This window comes from Halichoerus grypus, chromosome 13, assembly GCF_964656455.1.
Source record: "Halichoerus grypus chromosome 13, mHalGry1.hap1.1, whole genome shotgun sequence".
NCBI lineage: Eukaryota > Metazoa > Chordata > Mammalia > Carnivora > Phocidae > Halichoerus > Halichoerus grypus.
In genome coordinates, this window is record NC_135724.1 from 19,648,808 (window position 1) to 19,674,172 (window position 25,365).

The 25,365-nt window shown below is 38.2% G+C and overlaps 1 protein-coding gene across 23 annotated transcripts in view; it reads left to right on the plus strand.

Moving 5' to 3' along the window:
• The window catches only part of TCF4 (transcription factor 4), a 349,462-nt gene that overhangs the window by 252,007 nt on the left and 72,090 nt on the right, over positions 1–25,365 (plus strand). The window contains exon 1 of one of the 23 annotated variants that reach the window (XM_078060276.1): positions 84–208. The exons of the other annotated variants lie outside the window; for them this stretch is intronic. The gene's annotated coding sequence lies outside the window, so the exon portion shown is untranslated. Of the gene's footprint in view, positions 1–83; positions 209–25,365 lie in introns of those variants that run through there. 23 annotated transcript variants of the gene reach the window in all.

Sequence of the window (25,365 nt, forward strand, 5' to 3'; positions counted from 1 at the left end):
TTGTTGTAAGTTATTTGTGTTGTGTAGCTTCTTCACTCAATTTTCCCCCTTCAACAGAAACGCTTTATTTGAAAAAAAAAAAAAAATGTGTCTGGTATTTTGTGCATAACCCCAGCAGAAGGTTTATACTTGCCATCTGGAGGTTTATTTTTTTTTTTCCCTTCGGCTGGGTCCTCTGAAGGAAAAGGATTTCAATATTTTCAAATCGGTATGTGGGGCTCTCTGGAAGATTTGTTGGGGGGTAGAGGGGCAGAAATTTATTATTTTAAAATAGAAAAAGAAGATGGGGGGGAGTGAAAAGCAGCCATTTACAAACTGCTGTGTACTTTGAACTTCCATTTGGATTGATCTTAATCAGGGTGTGATAGTTGGGCCAAAAGGGACCGATCAGAGCTTTTCACGAAGGCCCAATTCAGCTGTAGCGATTGGCGCAAACGAATTAAAACGTGTATGTGGCGGTGTATGCATGAGTCTATATACTTCCCGGTGTATGCATAATGGTTCTATCTAGCTGAGCATATACTAGAATGCACACACATACACAAGTGTTTCAGGGTGCAGTATGGTTTAGGAAGATTAATAATTTCATTCAAGAAACCAATTTTATGAATGGGCCACTGCTGAAATAATATCATTTACTTTTATTTCCCATTTACTTAAAAGTGTGAGTAAATTGTCAAAAGTTTATAAAACTATCCAGTCTTTATCTTTTCTTTTTTTTTTTTTTAAGAGAACATAGTGTGTAATCAGAAGAACAGTTAAGTGTGGTAAGGGAAATACAATTTTAAAACAAATGGCTTATGTTGTGAACTGATCCTTAAAGTGGTTAAATTTGTAAACATAAATATTAGGATTATGTAACTTCCTTTTTTTAAGCAAGTGCCTAATTTGCAATTGGTAGTTATTCATGTATAGTTCTTAAGACTTTTGCCTATTATCTTTTTGACATTCCCATACATAACATAGTTAGTCAGTACCTTTAATTTTAAATCACATCTAATGAAAATTTTGTGAATGATGCTATCATATTTAATTGGAAAAAGTGTCTCAGAGGCAATAAAATAGATTCAGGGATTATATGACCTTTCTGCAGTATCAGAGAATTACAATGACTATAAGTTTCTGTGGTTTTTATCTTTAGGAATTACCAGTGATGGGCTTTTTATATGTTAATTGTTAATTTTGTGTCTTAAATGTCTGAACTGACAAAATTTTAGTTTAAGTTTTGGACATTTTAACTCCCTTTTAGCCAAAAGGAATTTTTAAAAATATGTGTTCCATTCCCACAGCTTGCCAGTCGCCTCTACCATAAGAAAATGCTGAATATGACATCATATCACTAATATGCCCTCTCAGTTGCCAAATATTTTGGTTGTTAGATTTTTTTTTTTTGAGAGGATGGTACTCATAAAATCAAGATCGCTCTGTCACAGGAAATGTATTTATAGGAACTGTTTTAAGGCGTTTATTAAAAACAAATCTGGTGATGTGTATCTCTATTGATTCAAACACTAGAAAGAAGCAAATTGTACATACATTATAGTTAGAAAAAATAGCCATTTGGAAAACTAGCAGAAAGCTTTTGAAACCAGGAATGGTTACTAGTTCTTCATTTTAACTTTATGAAACAGACAGCAAGGTCCAGTTGTAAGTGTTCCTTGGATGGGGCCAATTCTATACCATTTTTTAAAATGCCTTCATGCATACACTGGGGAAGCAGATTTTTGTTTATTCTACAGTGTGTATTGTACTGGCTGTAATTCTGCTTTCAGCGGCTTTTGATTTGGTGCCAGACATCTTGTGGAGATTGTGTATGCCATGAGTTAATTGTTCGAAATGCCTATCGAAGAGACTTTACATTTCTTGAGTTTCGTTTGTTGTTTTGGGTTTGAGTATCTATGCATTTCTGTGTGTATGTGCGCATATGACCAGTGTGTGTTTTAACTTAAATTGTTGGAGTTAAGTGTGATCAGCTATTTGTTACACAAGCTTTCCTCTGAAGACAACACAGCACTGAATTCCTTCTTTTTTTTCCCAGTGACAAGTCAATTACTTGTTTAAATTCAGTTTGAACTCTCTGAACTGAGAGAGGCCAGAGGAAGCAGGTTTTCCCTGTGAATAAACAAAAGAAGAAAAATGTAAAATCATTCCAAAACACTGTGATTTTGGGTTGTTGGAAGAGTACAATTAAGCATTACAACAATCATGATTTCTTCTTTTTGAACTGGCAACTGTGGGGTTTGTGAAATCAGTTTTCCTATAACTCACTAGCAAGAGAAATATTAGAGTCAGTGGTATTTTAGGACAGACAAAGAAAAATGTAAATTTTCTATTATCTTAAGTTATGAAGTGTTTCTATGACCATATCCCACGCAAATTGTTTTCTTCTTTCTGTGAACCACTGGAGCTGGTCTGAAGTGTGGACTTCAGGATGCCAAAACCTACAAAATATCCTAACACTAGAATTATCAAAGAATAAATCTTGAATACAAATCAGAATGTATTTTTGAAAATCAGCTCCTCCTCAGGTGAGAGCTTAATACCAAAACTTAACCAAATCATTTTTGTGTTTTCTTTTCTTTATGGGTTAGAGGTTTAAATACACATAAATCCCATTTCCAGCTAAATAAAAAATGTGAAAGCATTTCTTCTTCACTACGGGGAGACAGGCTCTTTGCAGAGAAAATAAGTCCAGTTTATTTTAAGTGTTAGGAGTGTAAGCATCTATCAGATTGTGCGGCTGTGTCTGTCCTCACACAGGCTATGAGCAATATCAGGCATTACCTGGTCCACAGTAAGTATAGTTCCTGCTCGAAATGTTGATTTTTGTAACTGCTTCCATCTTCTTATTCACTGAATAAGAATTTTAATAAGTAATTATTTGGTCAGATTTCCACATACCTAAAAATAAAGCAATTCCACAAAGATAAAATTATGGCAAATGAAATTGAAAACAAAAGTGGCGAAATTTCCTCCTAATGGTAATTTAAGATCACATCATCATCTCTCGCCCGCATGTGCATGTGTTAAACCGTATAGAGAAACCTATAATTATTGTAATTGCTCTTTTTGCTTTATACTAACAAGCTTCGAACCATGTTTCAAACTAGTTGTTTTGAAATAGTTATTTGTCAAGTCATCAAATCTCAGAAAGTAAATGGTAATGAGCTCCATGTTTCTATCCTGACTGTTGGTCATATTATGCAGCTTTTCAACTCCCTGAAGTTCAGAGATGAAAATGGATGTTGATTATTTCTGATATCAAGGCCAAAAAGTAAAATAATTTCGTGATTCCTGCTTAAGATGAAAAAAAAAAAGGAACATTTTAATATCAGAATCACTTCTGTGGGGAATGCATTCTTAGAAAAAAGTTTACCTGTGAATAAGAGTCTCAATCAGCCACCTAAATTTTTTTTTCAAAGTAAAAATTAGGATATGGAGTGTTCAGCTTTTTGTTTTTCCATGTACCACAGGAAGTGCTAACATAAAAAGCTTAATATTTAAATAACACCAGTATTAATATCTTCCAGTACAATTTACATATGGCTCTTTCTTTGTAAACCTCACAGTTGATTCCCGTAGCCTCCAGCCTCGTGCACGTAGCCACTGGTTTTTAAAAGTTTTCCATAGTGTATTGACTATCAACTATGCAAATTGCATTTAGTATTTTAAAAAGAGATTTCACATACTTACTATTCTCAGAAACATGATTATAAATGAAAGTAGCTGGTATAAAAGCATTACTTTTTAAAATTATTGTTTAGCTGCTGTTACAGAGCAAAAATCTGCTTAGGTCACAAACTAATATAATTTTTCAATTCCCCACTGATTGAAGAAAACAAAACCTATCAAAGAAAAAACATACAGGAAAAACTTCCTTTTAGTAATAAAGCTTACTTTTTGGTATTGTGGACATATAAAGCATTTTAATTTACCCATTTTAAAATAACAATGAAAATTTTATTTTTTTTCTTCTGTGCTTGATTGCTTAGAACAAAATTATGTTGATTTTGTTCTTTACGACTAAGCTGGTAAAAATTCACCAGACGCTTAATCTTGATATTGTGGCTACATCTTGCTCTCCTGCCTCTGATTAAATTTCCAAAATCCCTGCATGAGATTCACAGATGCCAGTTTGAACATTTCTCTGGGGCTAATTTCTTAGAAAGAAAATATGGATCAGTTACGTATTTGGTTAATTTTATTTAATCCCTAATTTCTGGTAGGTCTGAACGTTTTAGATTTAGTGTTGCTAATTGATAAGCATCCTTATAGCGTGAGGCGATGGCATTGTTTCAAGGAGAATTTGGAGGAAAGACGTTGAAACACAGGGGGAAGAGGGTTGGAGAGAAAAGTGGCCAGGAAAAAAGATCTAATAACTCGTGCAGTCTTTAAATACCTTTCCAACTGATCTACAGGAAATTGTGCTGAATAGTTGTTTGTTTCCTGTTCCACTATAAATGTGGTTTACATTATGCTCCCTATTTGTTTTTTTGTTTTGTTTTGTTTTGTTTTACTAAAATTGCAGTACCAGTGGAGAGGCGTGAGAATTAGTGATTTCTTCCTTATAACTTAATTTTTAAATGGTTTTTATTATCACATTTGGATTTTAGACATTGCCATATTTCATTATTATGAATGTTGTGTGAGTGTGTTTCCAAGCCTACTTGAAACTTCTATCACAGTGATGCTACCAAGGGGGGGGGGGGAATGCTTTGGTGTCATTCCTTTGGAATCACCCTGTAGGTCATGCACATGGCCAGCAACCTGCCAGCATGAGGTTAATTTTTTAAAAAACTCTTAACTTTGAATCCAGTGAAAATATATAGATTTTAGATATAATTGTGGCAATTTTAAAAGTTGCTAAAATTCAAGTTTACTTTTATCGTAGGAAGAAAATGCAGTAAAGACATAGTTTCTTCGCATAGCAAACCTAAATGCAAGTCTTATAATTGAGACTTTCAGGACAGACACACAAAAGGTTACTAGGCTTTTTTCTTTTTTTAATTTTTTCCATTTTCCTGCAATATTACCAGGGTTACAAAAAAAGTTCATACTTCACAGTCAGTATAATTTAAAGGTAATTTTAGATTTCAGTCTTCCAGAGTTTGTTTATATTTGATTGGTTTTAAATTAGCCCTTAATGCTTCAAACATAACTCTAAAGTGACACAGGGTAAAGTTATATGTGGTAACACTATCGATACTTAAAAAAAAAAAAGATTTGGGGCTGTGTGTTCATAAAATATTTAAATATTTACAATCTATTCAGGAAATCATCATAGTCCTAAAAAAAAGCAGTTATATGTAAACTAGGAAACACGAATGAATAGTGACAAAACTGAAAAAGATACTTCTGTAAAATAACTATATTTTGAAGTATGAAGTGATCTGCTAAAAAGTTAATGCATGGGATTTTCGGGAAACTTCCTAGTTAGAGGCTTTTTGACATTTTTGAATCTATAATAAACTGGCACATTGTATCGTCTTAGGCATATCTATTTTATTACATTTTATTAAGCAAAATAAAATTCTTCTGAAGAATATTTCTTAAAGTTGAGTTTACTGGTTTGGGACTTGAACATGGTTTGAGAGTTATGCATTACTCCACCTAAACTTTGGGAGAGTTTCCTGTTTGCAGTGCTGAAGGAACCATGACCTAGGTTCCAGACTACAGCCTTTATTTATTAACAGATGCATTTCTGTCACAATACCGTGTTCTGATTAGAATTTAAACATTCACATTTCAGATATTTTTGTCTTTAAATTCTGTGTTGTGTCAAGTCTCTACTTAGTTTTCTTCAAATTCTTCTTCCTTATTTCTTAAAGAAATCTGCACATGCTAATCAGGGCATTTTGTTCAAAAGTGACTTAAAAGGGACACTAGACCTATAACATTTTATTTGGAAGAGTGTACTGTTTTAAAAGGCAGCCCCCCCCCAACTGGGATAAAGAGTGGGTTTAAAACACCTCAGAAGTCAAGGGTGGGAGCAGTGTGGATGATGGTCTAATTTCAGGCTCTACTGAAAAAATGCAGGCTTTGGCATTCTCCAGGGACCTAGGGCTGTGCTTTCCAGGAGACCAAATTATACTCCTCTTGAGAGAGGGCACGTTGAGGTAATTGGTGGGACAGACTGGGGAGAGTCGAGTTCCAGCTGCTTCCATTGTAGCTGACCTGAAAATGAATAGGGGATGTTAAGAGTGGGGGCTAACATTTGACTTGGCTTTTTCACCTCCACAAACCTAAGGGTGAGAATTATAGAGTACCGAACGACTGCACCAATAATAATCCTGTTCAAGTGGGAATTGCTATGTTGAGGAAAACTCTCACACCATTTTAAAAATAGTTGATGCGTTTACCAACCACAGTCTTATCACTGTAGCCCCAATAAAGTTTATCCACAGTATGGAAACACTCCCTGATTTTACTGTTAGCCATCTTGTGAGTGTGTCTTGGATTCTCACCTCTTTGGTTACCATTTTAAAATGCTCATAATGAGAGACATTCGGAAGGCACTGGATTCCCATCTCCAAGAAGAGAAGCAAAAAGTGGAAGTGTCTACACTCCATTTCCCCCAGAACATATGCTTTTTTTTTTTTTTTAGGAGAATAACGCTGTATTACTCAATAGCTTTTCTAACGAATAAAACAAATTAAATTGATGTTACATGCATATTTAAACCCCATCCAGTTAAGTACTGAAGTGATTAAAATAATCAAATGTATTACTTAAAAAATTAAAAAGGATAAATTCTGTACCCCATTATTTTATTGACTTTTAAATATAAATTGCAGAAATGTTTACATTCCTAATGGCATTATTAAGCTAAACTGACAAATCAGAGGAAAAAAGTTGATTGCCCAGCACATTATTATTTCTGCACCTGTTATTACAGTTCAGAAGTGGAGGCTCAGCATACGGGAGCAGCATGGATGCTGTTTTCTTAGGCTTCCTTTGTGTGATGTGGGGGTTGGGATAAATGTTTAACAGGTGTAGTTTCACTTTGTAGTGCCTTTTTGTGTGTTGATATGATTAAAAGCCTACAATGTTTTTCATGTAGCTTTGAAATTAATATGCAAATAATTGGGGATGGTAGGGCTCTCCTGTCCCTGCCGCACCCAGCCTCCCTAAGCAGAATGGGGGGAATATGAGCTTTTTAGTAGAAGTTGTTTAGGTACAAGTCATGCCAACTTTCGTCTCCACCCCGTGAATCTGTGGGGGGAAAAAAATAAGGGAAGAAGAGGGGCATCAAGTGAATGTAGGTAGAATTGCCTGATTTAGAATTTAGGTATATCTGGGGTGAAAATACTTTAGATTTTTATTTTCTGGTTATATATTGGCCAGGAGGTTGGTAGACTTTCGAGTACATTTTCAAACAATAATGTAAATTGTGTAACGTGGCCAATGCTTTGGTTTGAAATTGTGCTCCTTTCTTTAGTTTATTTCCTTGTCTGAATCATACAATTTGATTTTTCAAACATTTGAACCATGTTCCTCCCTGTCGCTGAGGTGGCAATGATTGTTTATTAATATAATTGTAGAATGTGTTAGGTGTTCACTGTCCACCATTAATCTCACAGAGAAATCTAAAGTTTCTGTAGCCGGTGGGATAAATAATGCCCTAATTTTTTTCTTTTTACCTTTTTGCTATTGTTTAAGTTCTTGAGGAATGTCATCATATTCTTTAAAATGTAATGACCTTAGATTTGGATTGAGAGGGGAAAAGTCTCTTTATTTAATCCCATCCAGCAGATAGTTTGAGTTTGTAAATAAGTGGTTAAAATGGCATTCTTTCCTGGAAGTCACTAGTTAACACTTTCATATGAGTTTAGATTTTGTCCTGTGTAATAATTTAAATTCCTAGATTTTAATAAAACTTAACGTGCAGCGTGGATCCCATTTAATCTCCCCCCTGGCTTCACAGCAAAAGGCTTACATAAATGAACTCTCAATTTTGATATCAACTATTTAACTCTGTCTTTCCAGAGTTAATACTATTTCCATAATTAAACATGTTCCACAGTTAGTTCCATAGGAGTATATCTTAACTGTGATGTTCTTTTCTGTGTTCTTTTAAGCCATCTGTTTTGGCTAGGTCAGCAAAGAAATGATTTTATTTTAAAGCAAATAAGTTACTCCTCTACTATTGTATTAGACATTCAGCTTCAGAGGGAGTAAAAGATAAAATTCCATCATATTTTCATTTTGTTACGTTTGCAGCAGAAATGTGTATGCTCAAATGGTTATTTTCAACTCATGACAGCTGTGATATTTAAAATGATCACAGCTGTTGTGACTTAAAATTGATTTTTCTATTAACACCTGAGAAAAAGACCTGTGCTCTATTAAAAACTTAAATAAGGTAACTGTAAAATTAGATATGTTGATGTGAATCTGGTAATCCCACTTCCCAGAGGTTGCAAAGTGCAGCAGACCTCATGGATGCTTCCAGCGAGTGAGCTCAAACTGCTGGAAATAGATGCATGGTTGTTAAATGCGTTTACCTTTTAGAGAATTCATCTAATAGCAGATTCTCTTGGCTCAACTTTACAGTGTCGGTTCTGCTAATAAAACCTTTTAGAATTCAGTGGACTTAATTAACCCCAAGAAAGGCTTATATGACTTATATGAATCATTATGAGATCCTAATCTCTAAACTTTTTTACCTTTCAGATATGACATTGAGAAATGCAAACCACACTAAATTGTTCCTTATGGAGGAAGTTTTGGTTTTATGGCTCTTTTCCTCCATCATTTTCAGATGATGAAAAAAAGAAAAACAGATGAAAAAGGAGAAACAAATTATTCCTAAGTAGTTTTAGGCTAGCACTTGTTTTTGGAATCTTTAATACAGTTTTAACGTTCACTTTGCAGATCCCGTTTAACCTGTTTTAAGAGTTAGATGGTGCTTCCTGCATTCGGTTGATCTATTTTGATGTTGATCTTCTCAGGATAATCAGTGTTGGAATTCTTTTTTAAGTGTTGGAATCTTGAATGTAGCAATAGATTACCTATCTAACAAAATAACTACTCTAAGAAAACTTCGGCACATTTAGATACTGAGATAATTTCATGTTTTGAAGTAGATGATGTAGTGTATAAAACATACAGCTGGTCTGATGTGGAATTATTTATAGATAATAGTGCCTTCACAGATGCATTGCCAATAGGGAGCTGTGTAGATTAAACTCTTTGGCTGGTCCTGGGCTTTTTACCTGTGTAACTCAATCAGAATTGAAAGCATGACAGATTTTATGATGATAAATGTATGACTGGATCGGAGAAAGTACAGATGGGTAGATGGATAGATTACATAACTAGATAGTAATAGATAATGCCAATTATTTATTACTCAAAACTTGCTTATTCATCAAAAACTGATATACAATATATTAGTTTGACTCTTGTATATAGTTTAGAACGGGTTGGTATTTTCCATCACAGAGTGAAATTGCAGTAGAATGGTTCCAAAAGTTCCAGAATGAACATAGTTCACCTCTTTCAAAGCTGGAGGCCAGGACTGATGCACGCCACAAGATCACAAGGTCAGAGTGTCCCATCCTGAGTGATCATGAGTATAAATGGGTATTTACTTGTTTGGCGGAAGGGAGATACTCCTAGAGATTGCCACAGTTTACATGAAGAATCAAGAAAATCAAAGAGGGCATTTGTTGCTGACAGACTCCGATTACAAACAGGTATCTTTAGAACAGTGGTGCCCCCCAGGGGACATATGGCAATATCTGGAACATTTTTGATTGTCACAACTGCAGTAGGAGGGTGAGAGTTTGCCTCTGGCATCTAGAGGCCGGGGATGCTGCTCATCAACCCCAGCGTACGGGTCAGCCCTTCCCTAGTGCTGAGGCTAAGAAGTCCTGCTTTAGATGTAACGCATCTGGACCTTAATAATTACTTCCTGGCGTGGTGAGCCACCTTACAAATGATTGTAGCTTGCTTCTCTTTTCTTTCCATATCAATTTTCTCTCTCTCTCTCTGTCTCTCTCACTGGCATAGCACACTATAGTATTGTCCAGGTATTTCCACCATTTACCATGAAAATGTGGGATTTTATTTGAAGTGTTGTAAATGTAGTACATTATTTGTGAACCAACTGGAATGACTTCAGAGCAGCTGTTAGAATATGTTGAGTCAATAATGTACATTTCTCCATACCCTAAATACATATCTCTATCTTACCTTTCAAAATATCTTGAAAACTCTCTCAGTGTAACTGTGGGTTCATCAGAATCATCCTAAAAGAGAGCTTATTACCATTAATTTTTTTCTGTAGGTCATAAAGAGGCAAAGAAGGAAATAAATTAGCATAAAGAAACTAATACTACATTTAAGTATTTTTGGACATTATTTGCATCAGCATTAAATATATCCTCTGTGCTAAGATAAAAATTAAAACCAACATGAAAAACTCTCTTTTCAGCTTTCCCAATAATGCAGCTTCTTCATCCACTCACAACTAGGGATCTCTCTTCCTGCCATGCTGTGCTTCCCATCAGTGTTGGATAATTCCTGGCAGGGATTGGGAAGTGATTTTGAAACCTCGATCGCCTTCCCTAGCACCCTGTGGAGGAAGGTGGCGGTATCTGGTGGCAGAGTCTTACACCTGCCAACTTGTAGAACCCAGAAGCACACCTCACTTCTTAGATGCCAAGGTTTGGAGAGAGCTGCCAAGTCTGACAGTAACTAGTGCCACTCTTCAATTTCCTCCCCATGCTCTACGAGGTTCGATCAGAGTAGAGATGGCAGCTGGGCACGGGAGTGGCAGCTCTGATTTGCAGTCTGTCTTTGGAGTACAGACTCTTATTGCTTAACCCATTGGTTGTTACCTTTCAGTTCCATCCCACGAGCCTCCTCAGACTCTGGCCTCAGACTGTCTCCATTTCCCTGTCCATTTGGTACACCAGGGTTCTAGTAAAATCACATTGATGCCTTTGGGTTTCACTGTGCCCGTTCCAACTGAAACCATCTTATAAGATTGCCTTAAGTTGGCGTCTATTTCTGTTAGTTTTCCACGTTTTATTGGAAAGGGCTGTGTGTACTCAAAGTGAACTGAAAAGCAAACTTGTAAATATCTTTTTGCATGCCAAGCAAGTAATAAAGATTACCATTTTTGGTGATCATTTCATTGATTTGGGTATTTCTGTTTCTGGGAGATGGTAATTTTTGTTCTAATTGCAAATTCACTTTAAGCCAAAGCTCTTTGAGGAAGCATTAGCCTTGTTTTCAGTTTTGACCAATCCCTGATTATCTGTGTTGGACTCTCAAGAATTTTCTTATATTCCATATACCCCAGGAGCATCCTCTGAATAGTTGTAGAACAATGACTCGCTTACACATTGTTTTTACAGGAAGCTTGCTTGTGTGGTGTTTAAGTCAGACATTTACAGAGTATAAAATCAATCTTATTTTGACTTTTTTTAATTTTTAGGAAAGTGGTTTACAGCTAAAATAAAGCTCACAGTTAATCTTTTATTGTGGTAATAATCAATATTTAATAAACCACACTTGCAGGCCTCAGTTCTTTCAGGAGCCTTTCTAAAGTACCTTCTTGCTTAATCCTTCCTGCACTCCAGTACGGTAGATGGTCTGAATGTACTTAGCCCATTCCACGGTTTAGGAATGCATTGTCCGGTGAGGTCGCCACTGGCCACGTGTAGCTATTAACATTAGATGTAAATTAATTAATATGCAATTTAAAAATTTAGTTCCTTGGTCACACTAGCCACATTTCATGTGCTCAGTAGTCCCGTGAGGTTGGTGGCTACCGTATCGGACAGCACAGATACAGAACATGTGCATCATTGTAGAGAATTCTAATGGACAGGGCTGGTCTGGGAAATGGAAGTGTTACAGGACCAAACCACTTGCTAACCTCTTACGGACTGGAACAGAACTAGACTCACTTCTGCTGTATATTTCAGTATATTTTTGAATTTTTATAGCTTTCTATTCAGCAAACACTTGAAGTTAAGAATTGATATTTTGGGGCACCTGGGCGGCTCAGATGGTTAAGCATCTGTCTTCGGCTCAGGTCATGATCCCAGCGTCCTGGGATCGAGCCCCGCATCGGGCTCCCTGCTCAGTGGGGAGCCTGCTTCTCCCTCTGCCCCTCCCCCTGCTCATGCTCTCTCTCTCTCTCAAATGAATAAATAAAATTAAAAAAAAAAAAGAATTGATATTTTAAGGCTACCTCACATTTTAGTGAATGCTTATCCCATCCATGTTCATCTCTTTATTATGAAATTTGAAGCTCAAGGTAGACAAACTTTTCAAAGGAATCAGCCCTTGAGTGACCTTTCTCTGAATCAGAGAAATATTCCCAAAGAGGGGCCATGTGTTAAGGAAACTTTATACACTTGTTAGCATATTGTAGACAACCAAGCCGAATAAATGACTCAAGCTTGTATCATACATGCATCCGTGTTTACATACAGTTAGGCAGGACCCTCGAGTGGAATGTTCACCGAGAGTTGGCCTCCATGGGATTTAAAGAGCTCATACCTGCCTTCTGGCTGTTCTACTAAAAAGTAGTATTTTATTAAAATAAATATAATATGTATTTATTCGTGTAATCTAAATATCTTGATAATAAATGAAAAAGTCTGTAGGTCTTATCCTTAACACTCATTTAGGTCCTAACCTGCCTGACTTTGTGTTTTGAAATTTTTATGTCTTCCCATCACTGTCAAGCTTTTAGGCATTTGGAAGGTAAGCTTTTTTTTTTTTTTTTTTTTTTTTTTTAAGTAAACTCTGTGTCCAACATGGGGTTCAGGACCCTGAGATCAATAGTGGCATGCTCTACCGACTGAGCCAGCCAGGTGCCCCTGGAAGACAAACTTTAACTCTTTATCTTCCCCTCAAGGATTAGCACAACAATATGCACATAGAGGTGCTCAAATGACATTTGTTGATTGAACTAGTAAGTGTGGGAACTTGTTTTAATGTTAAGTTTCTCAAGGTTTCTCCTCTCCAAGTAGCCCAGTAGGGTATTATTTGTAGAATAAATGAATGAACAAAAATATATGTCTTTTCCCTCCATCACTGAGTTGGAGAAATATGCCTGATGAATGTTGGTGGTGCTGATGACCACTTTTCATTCATACTTGAACATTCAAAATTGTATCGATTATTTTTCCTTTGTAATTATGGACGGCTCTGGATGAATGGCTGGTCCTCGAATATTAAACACAGGGAATGAGTGTGTTTGTGCTTGTACCTATACTACTTTAATAGATTAGATGATTGCAGAATTTCTCCCATCATCCTGTTGTTGGGAGCACCAGGAGCCCATAATGGCACATCCTGGCAGATGCTTTCTCCTTGGGCTTCTAATGGTATAAGCAAGCCATCATTTCTCTCGTTAATAATTATGGTGTTAAGAGGCATTTGTGTTCTGTGTACTCTTTCAGCTTGTACCATGTTTAGTTCCCGTTATGCAAATACTGCTTTAAACTTAGAAATGCCAATTTGCATTAATATTTTGGTTTCATATAGTAGCTAGCTATTGCATTTCACAAACAAGTGCATTTTAATGAGTACTGGCAGAATGTAAAAAAAAAATATTATTCATTAAATTCTATTGTAGAAAATGCAGTAGTCGGTTGCCAGAAATCATGAAGACAAAATATAATGTGTGTTGAGGCCATAGGGATATTCCTCTTGAAGGGTGTTTGGCCCTGGCGGCATTCAGTGCTGTAAGATTCAGTGTTCTTCGAACAGGCGTGAAGGGTGGGGGTTATTGCTATAACATAAAATCCAGTATACTATTGACATTTGGGCTTATTTTTAAAATGTAAACATATTTCACTATTTTATATTTGCCATGTGACCATAGGGAATTTACCTCTCGGTTAATGTGCAGGACTTTAAAAGTCATAAACACCAAGTTGTAAAGCAATGTATTCCTGTGTCTTACATTTTGATGTTAAATCCCGAAATGGGGTTTTGCTGTTTTATGTTTTTTTTTTTTCCTTCCTGAGATTTTTTTTTATTAGAATTGTGAACATAAAATTTTTTGATGGAAGAAAAATTTTGCAACTGGATTTTCAGAAATGAACTCTTTTAACACATGGACTTTTAAATGCTGTTGTCATGCTTGTCATAGCTTGTGGTTCCTAATTATAATGAGCTCTTCTGGTGGTGTTATTGCAGTTGTTTTTTTTTTCCCCCCCTTAGTCTTCAACTCACTTTTCCCAGAAGGAGAGTTCCAACCCTTTGAAAATTCTCATGATTTTGCAAATCCACTCTATTTTTGTCTAGAATACAGGAAAGTTAAAACTGTGGCTGGTATGATGCCATGTTTTGAATCCAATTTTAAAGCAACCCTTTGCAACCCAGGGAGTAAAGCTGACATCTTTGTATCTGTAATGAAGATAATTATACCTGCAAGGTGACATCACTAGCAAAGTAAGAAGTGCGCTTGAAAACTGAGTCTCTGGTCCTCTCTGAATTCTGTAGACCACTTTTGGCATTTAACACGAGACACCTCTTTCATGCTTGTCGTTTGAGAAGTTGCTTTCAGATGAATTTACTAAAGCTGACTGACACAGGGTTAAATTAATTCTTTTCTTTATTACTCAAAGTGATACAGACCTTTCTTGGACTAATGTAGCTTAATTAGTGGTCAATTAAAACTGAACATTGCTGAATTGAAGTTCTTTGATCAAACTTCCTGGCATGGGTTCTCTTTCTTTAACTAGCCACCATCTTGAATTCATTTGGAATCAGTAGTATAAACAAGTTTAAAACTGGTTCTTTTATAAGAAAGTCAGCAGGCTTGTATAGCTGTGGTTTCTTTTTTTACTTCTGTAGGCGGCAATTCAAAGGCAATACTAAATGAAAACAGTACTACTACACCCTGAAAAAAATACATTTTTAAAAGTAACACTAAGTCAGAAAACAGTCAATACCCCCACCTATTTATTCTAGACAGGAGATCAATTTCCCAATTTCAGTGGTTACTTTTGTTGTTACATAGAAAGCTAAAAGAAAATTCCCCGCCCTCACAAAAGTCCACAGTTAAAAAAGTGAAACAAACAAATAAAAAAAACCAAGCTGGGGGTCGGGAGAAAGATGGGACCAGCACCGTTACAACATATGTGCAGAGATTTGACTCAGTTGCCCTTAAATTCATTCTTCATTACTCTTTGGGAAAATATTTCACCTCTGTGCCACTGGGGCGGGGGTGAGCCCCTATTGGATTTGCTTGTTGATGTCACCATTTCGTTGGGAGGGCAGGATTGCTTCAATATGAGGACTGATGATGGAGAGCATCCTTCATACAAATCAAGGTTAAAACACACATTGCTTTTCTTAGAATTTGAGTGCAGTTTAAAAGAAAGAGAGAGAAAAGAGGGATGCCGGGGTCGTCGGGAGCTGGGTCAGAGAAAGTCACTGCATATTTGTAAGCGGATCAGCCTCTTCCTTTTACACAGTTACATGTCTTAACATTTAAAGTGTATATGCCATTCTTGTGGAAACATAAATTGATCCCATTCAGTAACCCCTAACAACCTAAAAATACCATAGCTGGCGCTCAGTTAGTGCTATATATTTTAAAGTATTAATTAAAACTGGCGCTTTTGTGCTGGAAATAAAAGTAACAGATAAGGTTTAAATAGATAATTTGCTTAGCCTTAACGGCTTCCTTGCAATCCTGAAATTTTCACACAAAGCAAGTAAAGGGAAAGTTTAGAAGTGACCATGTAGCATCCCCCCCAATAAATGATAAAATTTTTGTAGCTTTCATTATTTATATTTTAAAATTACAGTTATAAACAATAATTAAGATAAAAATTGTATCACTTGACAGAAAGAGAAATTGTTTATAGTCAGTGTGCCTCTCAGCCTTCTCCCTAAAGGGCTGATTAGAATGTAATAATTGGGGATGATAGCAGGAGGAAGACAATTCCATTTAATTAAAGATAATTTATTTTACTTTAAATTGGTGATGTCCCACATGAATAAGAGTAGATTTAGCAGATAGATTTATTAATGGGTACTGACATCTCAGTTGACGTAAAAAGCAAACATTTTCTTTCCTCATTGTTTTTATTGTGTCTCAGCACCTGAAAACCGCTGTCCTCCCCCTTCCCTTCCTGCTTTACAGAGCTGTAGACTTTTCCACCAGATACGCGATTACCGGTTTATCAGTGAAACCCACGTGAGCCTCTACTGAGTTAAACACGAGGCCCCGGAGCTTGAAAGGATGGTCAGACAGAGTCTCAGGGCCAGCGCTAGAAATGCTATCTTCTCAAATGACATTCTCTTGCTTGATCTTTAATATATTTAGTTCATGGATTCCAGGGTAGCGTCAGCATTTTGAATGAAGATCAGAAGATTTCCTTTGGTCTTGCATCAATATTTCTTCAAGAGAACTTGTACCTTGCATATCATGGGTAAAGAAAAGTGCCCCCCAAATACTGTTTGCACTGCCTAGGTTCATTTCTAACCAGGAATCTTATGGGAAGTGAGGCCCTTGTGTCATATTTTTATTGTTGTCTCATGCAATTGCAAGCAGATACTGGAGATTAGGGAAATTTTTTAAAGTTAGAAAGTGGAGGCAAGAAATGCATGAAATTGTCTTCATCTAGTCTCCTCAAGCCTGTGATGGTTTTTTCGATGGTATGTACCTTTAGCAAAATTGTATTTGTAATTCTAGAAATCCTAAGACACTTTCCTTCTGCCCCTGACAGACTGCATTCTGTGTTCCCAGTGTCTGATCTCTTTTGCGTTACCTTTATCCTCTTAAACCCTTTGTCCCATTCCTGCATCCTTCCTTGTGCTTTCTGTTGATCAGTCATTTCTGTATACCTGCATAGGTATGTCTCATTCACATCAGATTTCTCTTCTCCAAATGAAATCCCAACCCTCTGAGCACCTCTTTCTCCCCGGGCTTCTCCTTCTGTCCAGAACTTGCTCACATCAACCCTCTAGTTTTGCTCACATTCATTTTTCTTCCTACTTTGTTTTCTCATTTTTAGATATAATTCCTTTATGCTCATTCCCTTTCCTTGCCTCTTCAGGCTTCACTGATGTGTCTTTCTAGCTTTATTTCAAAAATTAATTTTGTATAACTAGTATCTTCAAAACGAAGGGAAGAAATGAGATCTTTCTTTTCTTTCTGGGGGTGTGAAGACCATGGTGGAATTTTTATTTCATTTTGAACTAGATGTATTTATTGTGCCCTGTTCTGCCATTTTACTTTTTCAAATGGATGTTAGATCAGTGGTGGTGTTTTGCAGGATTTTTATTGAGTCTTGCTTTTCACATTGTGTCAACCTTTTCCTTCCCTTCAGCCAAAGCATCTTATTTTTCTGTCCATTTACCTGGCTAGTGGTAATAACCCAATCTCTCAGGCTCTTATTTTATCCTTGGTAAAATAGCCATCTCTTTTTTTTTATTGCTGTTACCCTCGCTGTACTTTACGTGTCTTCTTCTGCAATAAACATGTGATACCTTCCCAAAACTCCTGCGAGCAAATAATGCTGGGAAAGAGGACATTTACAAGTAATGTTCTTTGCTGAGCATTGGAGAATTCTGCTTGGATTTTAAAATTTTACTAATTTTTTTTTCCCAGAATTGTACAGTCATGATTTGGGGTAGCGGGTACCGGAAGGCCAGTGTTCAAATTGATCCTTAATTGGAGGTGAAAACTCTAAATATGAATTTTCATGGGGAAAAATGATCCTACATTATAGCAGGTAAATTCAGTTGTACCTGTGGGCCAGTAGACTGGTTCAGGCTGTGTGTGTGTGTGTGTGTGTGTGTGTGTACTGGGAGCAAGACAGCAAGAGTAGAGAGTGATCCGTGGCCAGCCACTGTTCTCAGTGGCTCCTGTCGGCCTGGAGGGAAACAGGCACTTGGGTCAGGATGGAGACATACCTGTAACTCAGCAGGAGCAGCTCCTCCCTCCTCCCCCCAGTTTCAAGCTATTTCCTTTCTTTTCTCTCTGTTCCATTATTTCTCCAGCAATTTCACTAACCATTTCCAAACACCTTCAACCTTTGTCTTTTCTTCTCCTTTTGGCTTTACTATGTCATTAAAGAGTGTCATTAAGCTGGAGGCCTTTCCTCTCTACAGCAAAAATCTGGATGGCGTGCTTTTGTCAACTAGCCTCTCATTAGTAGTTTCTGTATCCTCTGGAAAATGTCAGAAATTTTGAAAAACAAGTAAAGGAAAGGACAACTACTATATTCCAAACCGGAAACCCCACTTTTACTCTGTAAAGAAGGCATTCAGGGAGAGAAGCCTCCTCGTTCCCCGGGAGGAACTGGGAGTGGCGAGAGGGAAGCTGCTAAACGTGGTCCAGATGCAGCTCCATCCAGGGGAAGCCTGGTGCTTGGTCATTCGGGTGGCTGGGCTTGTCCCACCTCCCCTTCTCCTTGCCCTCCTCCCAGTCTCTTCCTAGGCCCTCCCACCCCGAGGCGAGCCCCAGGCCTTGCGGCAGACGTCTGCGGGTCTGAGTCCATATACCCAGCATGGAGTGCCCTCTCTCCCTCCTATTATGAATTCTGTGCTGTGGTCCTGCTTGCTCCTTGTCTGTCAGATTGCAGTTCTGATGCATGTCAGCCATGTCTGACCAATCAGCAAACAACAGCACAGGATGAAATTTAAACAATGCAGATGCTCAGACACAGGGTTATGTTGACTGGACCACGAAGGGAAAGCAGAGGTAAGGTCAGAGTCTCCCCAGAGTGGTTATCCCGAGCCTGCCTGATCTGACCCTTGTGAGCTCCACTGTGCTGCTTGGCTTATACTCTGCCCATTCGCTTTGCCCTACTTCTTTCCTCCCCTGCCATGCGGCAGGATTTTCATTTTAATTCCCTGCCCTTGTTCCTTTACTCCCCTCATGCATTCACTTCTTTCTCTCTTGGATCTGTGCTGAGCGTCCTTATGAATGGTCCTGCATTGCCTCTAGGCTGAGGATCCTTGGGAAACATCCCCTTGAACAGGGCTTTTGGGGCCACAGGCTCAGGAAGAGAGGACTGCTGAGAATCTGGGCAAAGGGATTGAATGGCGAGGCCTTCTCAGGATCCCTCTGCGGGACGGGTGCTCTTTATCGTTAGGTTACAACCACGCTTTTCTTTCTTACCATTGAGATGTATTGAATTGTAAATGGAGCTTGAATCGTCTTTTTGGGGGGAAATGCTTTAATTAGAATAGATATAAATAGACACAACCTAAATGAGGATGAATCAGCCAATCCTGGAGAATTTGGGGGGAAAAGAGAGTTGATATCTGCCCCCCCCTTACAGTTTGTGGTATTCGTTCATGAGGTTGCTGCTCGCAAAAGAAGACTGTTCTATCATCTTTCTCTTCTGTTTTAAGTATTTGGTTGGTCTTTTTATAACTTAGAGTGTTTACAGGGTTCTGTACTCCCTAGTCCCATCTGGAAAATATTTAAACTTCATAAGATCTATAAGACTAAAATATCACATATAATGGGATAGGCAGAAGGAGGAAAATTTAGACCCATTGCGTGTGTTTAGAATAAGTCGGTTGTTTGTTCAGAAGCGGCTGCTGGAGGAATTGGAACAAATAGACGTGTGCGGTGAATGGACGGGTCCAGAGCTGTGCATTTCACCACAGAATGAGCCTTGGTTTGTAAAACTGACATTCTGTTGTGACTTCTAAATCCAAACAAATCTCTGCAAATTTCTGCCCGATCGAGTTAATAAGAAAATACATACATGCAGAGGCGAGAGCTGTATGCTACTTGTGGTCTGTCAGTGTTGGTGGAAATAAGAGACGTGTTTTACCTACTGTCTTACATTCAACCAGCAACTGCCAGGACCTCCAGCTCAGCAGGTTTTGTGGATTTTTTTTTTCTTCGATGAAAACAATGGGATGCAGAAAGAGCTTCAGAGAAGGGGACGGCAGATGCGGGACTGGAGTCCCTTGCCTTCTAATTGCCTTGTAATTGGGGAGCGGTTTCCACTTTCCCACTATCGCACTTGCAGGAGAGGAAGACAGATGTGGCTTAGCGGGCACCAGCTTTCTCCAGGCCGGATGTGCCGTGGGACGGGGAGGTCATTCCCTGCTCGCAGGCCTGTGATCTGCTTCACACCTGTGCTCATTTTTCCCCATGATCGATGACCTTGTATTAACCTGGAGTGACCTTTCGCCTTCGCCTGTTCTCTGGGACCGGCTCTTGGCTAGCGGACCCTCCTTTCTCTCTGATTTACAGGTGGTTCCTGGAGCCGCGTACACTTGTTTTTCATGGTGCACAGTGCACTTAGCAGCCCGGCAAGACCTGCAATTTCATCCCTCTCAAGGGGCCGAGAGGGGTTTGGGAGGTGGGGGGTGCAGTGAGAGAGGTTGCTGTTTGCATGTGCTTTTCTATTTTGTGGCTCATATGGTATCAATTACCATTTGATGGCAACGCCAGGCCTGAGGCCCTTTGCATGTTTGTCCTGTGAGAAAGATCTGGAAGAACCGACATATGGTTTTGATTGCAGCAATTGCAGGTTGATAGAATGAACGCAGGGGTGAGGTGGGTGGGTTTTCCTTCCGGCCCTTTCCACTCTGGGTTGCTAATGTGCTTTGCTTGTGGAACTGGTCTTTTCATCATCCAGCCCCTCCCCACTCTCCTCCCCCCCCCCCAGCCTCCCCTCCCCAACCCTCTACACTCTGCCTTCCCTGCCCCTGCTCCTCTGTATTTCCAAATCACTGCCAGAAACATGTGGCCCACATTAAGGACCTTCAATTAAAACAAACAAAAAAAAAATTGTCCGCTCTGTGTTAAAATCCCAGAGCAGGTAGGTCCATCAAGATGATCAGAATTATACTAAAGTTAAAAAACAAATGGGTTGTGGGGAGTGGGTTCTCTCCAGAAGCTCGGGACATGTTTTAAAATGGCTATTAGTTCAGGTTGTTAAACATTGAAATGACACTGAAAAATGGCAGCAATAGAGATTAGTGTGTGTGTGTGTGTGTGAGAGAGAGAGAGAGAGAGCACACGCGCATTTCATCTAGGACACCTCTTTGAATTGTTTAAGCATATGATGCATAGGGGCAGGATTTCTTTGAGGTTCTCTTTTCCTGTACATCTCAGGCCATAAAATGGAGGAGCAAGTTGGGGTGCCTAGGTCTATACAAGCATTTCCCATCAGAAGGGAGACGCTGGAGACCCATCTCTCCCATACACAGTGACTTCTCTCTGACTAAATTTGTGACAGTAGGGGGTGCCCAGGGGGGCCCCTCATTACTGCTGCACAGCAGGGGATTGCATCTGTGAGTTTGCCAAGGGAAGGTCTAGTATTGGGGACAGAAAGGCAAAGAGGGGGAAAGAACATTATAGACACTTTTAAAGCTACTCATGAAAATGTTTTCTTTCCAAGTAACATTTTTCTATAATGCTCTCAAATTCACATGTCTTGTAATCTGTCCTACAGATGGGTATAGCCCATGAGGCTATGACTTTTTTACTTCAACTATTGCATCTCGAAATATTACTCACAATTAGGAATTTATATAGTTTTAAAAGGTAATGTGGTTTCTCATGAGTGAATGTTTTTATTATCATCTTCCTTCTTTTAAACTGAAAACCAACAAACCAGGAACAAAACATAAAAATATGGCCCTCCAAAAAAGTTTTTCAAATGTGAGGTGAATTGTTAGTTCTGAAGGCCAGTGATTGAAACTTAACCATAATACTTCATATTTATTTCCACATCAGAGCTGATCTTTATCAAAAGGCAGTGAAAACTAAAAACTTCAGTTGTTGACTTAAATTATAGGGAGATGTCTCTGTGATAGACTCTGTAGATAAAACAGACCATAATTTTACAATGGCAGTTGACTGTTTCTTAAGATATTTGTCCAAGGCTACCTTTTTCTTTACTCAAGTTTATCCTTATAATATACAGATTGGCTTGCTAAATGGTTGTTTTCTTTCTTTCTTTCTTTCTTTCTTTCTTTCTTTCTTTCTTTCTTTCTTTCCTTCTCTCTTTCTTTCTTTCTTTTTCTTCCTTCCTTCCTTTCTTCCTTCCTTCCTTCCTTCCTTCCTTCCTTCCTTCCTTCCTTCCTTTCTTCCTTCCTTCCTTCCTTCCTTCCTTCCTTCCTTCCTTCCTTTCTTTCTTCAGTCTTGATAATGATTATATTTTGCTATTTGGTAATCTTCCTACAGTTTTGTCCTCTGAGCTGGGTTTGAATTCACAGTAACTGGTGATTAATTGATTCGCTCTAGTCATATATTTTGATAGTTGCTACTTGGTTATTTGACTGATAGTTAGTGGACACATACAATAACTTTAAATCACCGTTCAGTTTGACAGCTTACGACTTAACATTTCTACTTGCTGCTCATGCCATATTAGCTGCTTTCGAAGACTGATGTATTGAGAAGTCCAATTCAGTGATTTTTTAAAAAAAATTGTTGCTTTACTGAAATACATGCTATTGAGGACTCATAGCAAAATAATGTAGTGTATGGGTTGTAAGCCTGTTTTAGAACTTGTTGGGTCACTTACCAGTAGCTGCGCTGGGGAGATATTTGATTTGAGAAAATTTTTCAATCTTTTTAGCCCTAACCATCCTGGTTTTAAAATGGGAAGTGGAAAAGAGTTTTAGGGAAGAGAGATATCTCAGTTTTGAAAGGCAGCATAGGTAGAAATCTTCCCATCCCTGCTCAGATTAACTAGCAGTCCTAATCTGTCCCCCCAACAGAGGATAAAGAGTCTGATGGGAAATGCGGGTTTATATTTTAGAGACACACTACAGAGGCATGAGATAGTTCTGGATACCAGCTATAGGCTTCTTGCCCAGCATTAATTTGGTTTTGGGACTAAAATTTAGGTAAGTTTGCAGAGGAAGCAACTTTTTTATATACAATTTCTTTTTTAAAAAACTATCCACTACTTTAAAAACTACTCCCACTGGGGAGGGTATGTGCTATCGTGAGCGCTGTGAATTGTGCAAGACTGTTGAATCACAGATCTGTACCTCTGAAACAAATAATGCAGTATATGTTAAGGAAAAAAAAAAAGAAGAAGTTAGCAGGAGGGGAAGAATGAAGGGGGGGAAATCGGAGGGGAAGACGAACCATGAGAGACGATGGACTCTGAAAAACAAGCTGAGGGTTCTAGAGGGGAGGGGGGTGGGAGGATGGGTTAGCCTGGTGATGGGTATTAAAGAGGGCACGTTCTGCATGGAGCACTGGGTGTTATGCACAAACAATGAATCATGGAACACTACGTCTAAAACTAATGATGTAATGTATGGTGATTAACATAACAATAAAATTTTTTTTAAAAAGTACTCCCTATTGAAACTTTATTCAGTCTTCTAAAATATTTCTACGTTTTGGATTATCTTTTTAAATGGTCGAATTTATGTAGACACCAATGATCCTAAAAGACGAACCCCACCCCCGACATGTGCTAATATAGAGTCTTAATCCTTATCAAAGAAAAAGCCTGTTTTGTCAAAAGTCTGAATACAGGGATCCTTAAACTAATTCCTTGAAAGCAGTAAAATTACTAGTTTTCTTTCTTTTTTGCTTTTTTTCTTTCTTTTCTTAGTTTGTAGTTACTCACAAATGGAGAAATATTTACAATATTATGGGTTTTTTTGATGTATGCAGACAACTATCAGATCACACTTGAATTAGAGTTACTTTTATAAATTGAGGAAAGAGAATGCCTGAGAAGTCCCTGGTGGGATGAGAAATTCTCAGGACTTTCTTGGAAAAGTGATAACTACCTTCCTCTCTCTAGATGTGGAGACCCCCTCCCTGGCCCCAGATACCATGTTGCAGAACACATTCACTTAATCTTTGAAGAGCTCATCGCCTCTCTTTAGGACCTGTTCTTGTTTATACATTGCAAATATGCACTTTTATGTCCACAAGGAAGACGTTACTACTATCTAGAAGGGCAATGTCAATTAGGAACAGGGAAGTGCAAGGTCTGCCAAATGCAGAATTGTACTGACTTTATGCCACCTCCTTTTGAACAAAATTTGAACCTTTGAGGAAAAAATATTGGAGATTTTGATGAGCTTTTCTTTCTTTCTTTCTTCCTTCCTTTCTTTCTTTCTATTTGCAAATCATGGCTTCCTGATCCTAAGGAAAAAAAAAAAAAAACCTCAAAGGAAAGGCTCAACAGGCTTCCTGGACATCAAATAGTTCGCACAAAACAACATTCTGATGACTTGCATGTAAATAAATCAGAAACATATGAATTAAACGTCTCTAGAAATACATATGGGTTGAAAAATAGAGAGAAGTGCTGAGAAAATGTGTTTTGGGTTTTGCTGAGCCCATGACATTCGAAAAATAGTATGAGACACTGAACAAACACAAGGCATGGTTTGGCTTACCCACCCCTAATATTAGCCTCCCAGTTCAACGGCAAATCGGTTTACCATGTGCCTAAATACGAGCCACCTTTGGTGTGCTCCCCCACACTTAATTACTTGCAGTTTAAATTTTTTTCAATTAGAAGCTCAAAAATAGCATCACATTTCAAGAAAATGCAAATCTTAGCATTTTCTCACTCAGTTGGTTCACAACAGACTTTTTTAGAAAATACCACAGATCATTTCACCTTTAGGAACAGTCATACTGGTATGGCCCTCTTTGGTATGACTGGTGCGCAGCAGAAGGAAAGCATCATTATTTAAAAAAAAAAAAAAATGGCCCAGAAATTGATGTTGCCCGTTAAATCAAAGTGATAAACTACTGCAGGTAAAACTTTCATGAAGATGAATGGTACCCTCTCTTGACATTAGGTGGTAGCCCAGCCATACACTACCAAGCTTAGAGTTCCTGTTCTTTTTCATTCCTGAGCTCTGTGGCCTTCTCTGTAGGTCGTAGGAGTTTGCCTTCTCTTTTCCACAATGTACTCTAGAGAGCCAACATTAGGGATTCTAAGTCCTGGGACAGTTGGAAAGACCTTAGGGACCTCTTATCTTCTCCTCTTGGTATCTTGTTCTTCGGCATCTGGCTTTAAGTACAGGACCAGACCACAGGGGAATTTAGGGAACAAAATCAGCGGAGCTTCAGGCTTTACCCACTGAAGGTAAGTCACTGATGTGTCCTTGGACAAAATCTTTAATCTGTCCTTTGGATTGGCGCCATCATCTGAGATTATCAGTTTGAACTTTTAGAGAGGTGGTGGATTTTATTTTATAGGGAAGTTATTTTGGTTGTTTCAAATGTTTTTTAATGTACTTTTTAAAATTCCTCCACTCAAATGGTGGTAAGAAACTTCAGTGCCTACCATGAATAAGGTGCTAGAATATAGCTCCGAACAAGACAGACACGAGATAGACAAGGACGTAGACAGCCAAATGTACTTTGATAATGCACTGGTGGGGGAGCACAGACTGCTAGAGATGGACACA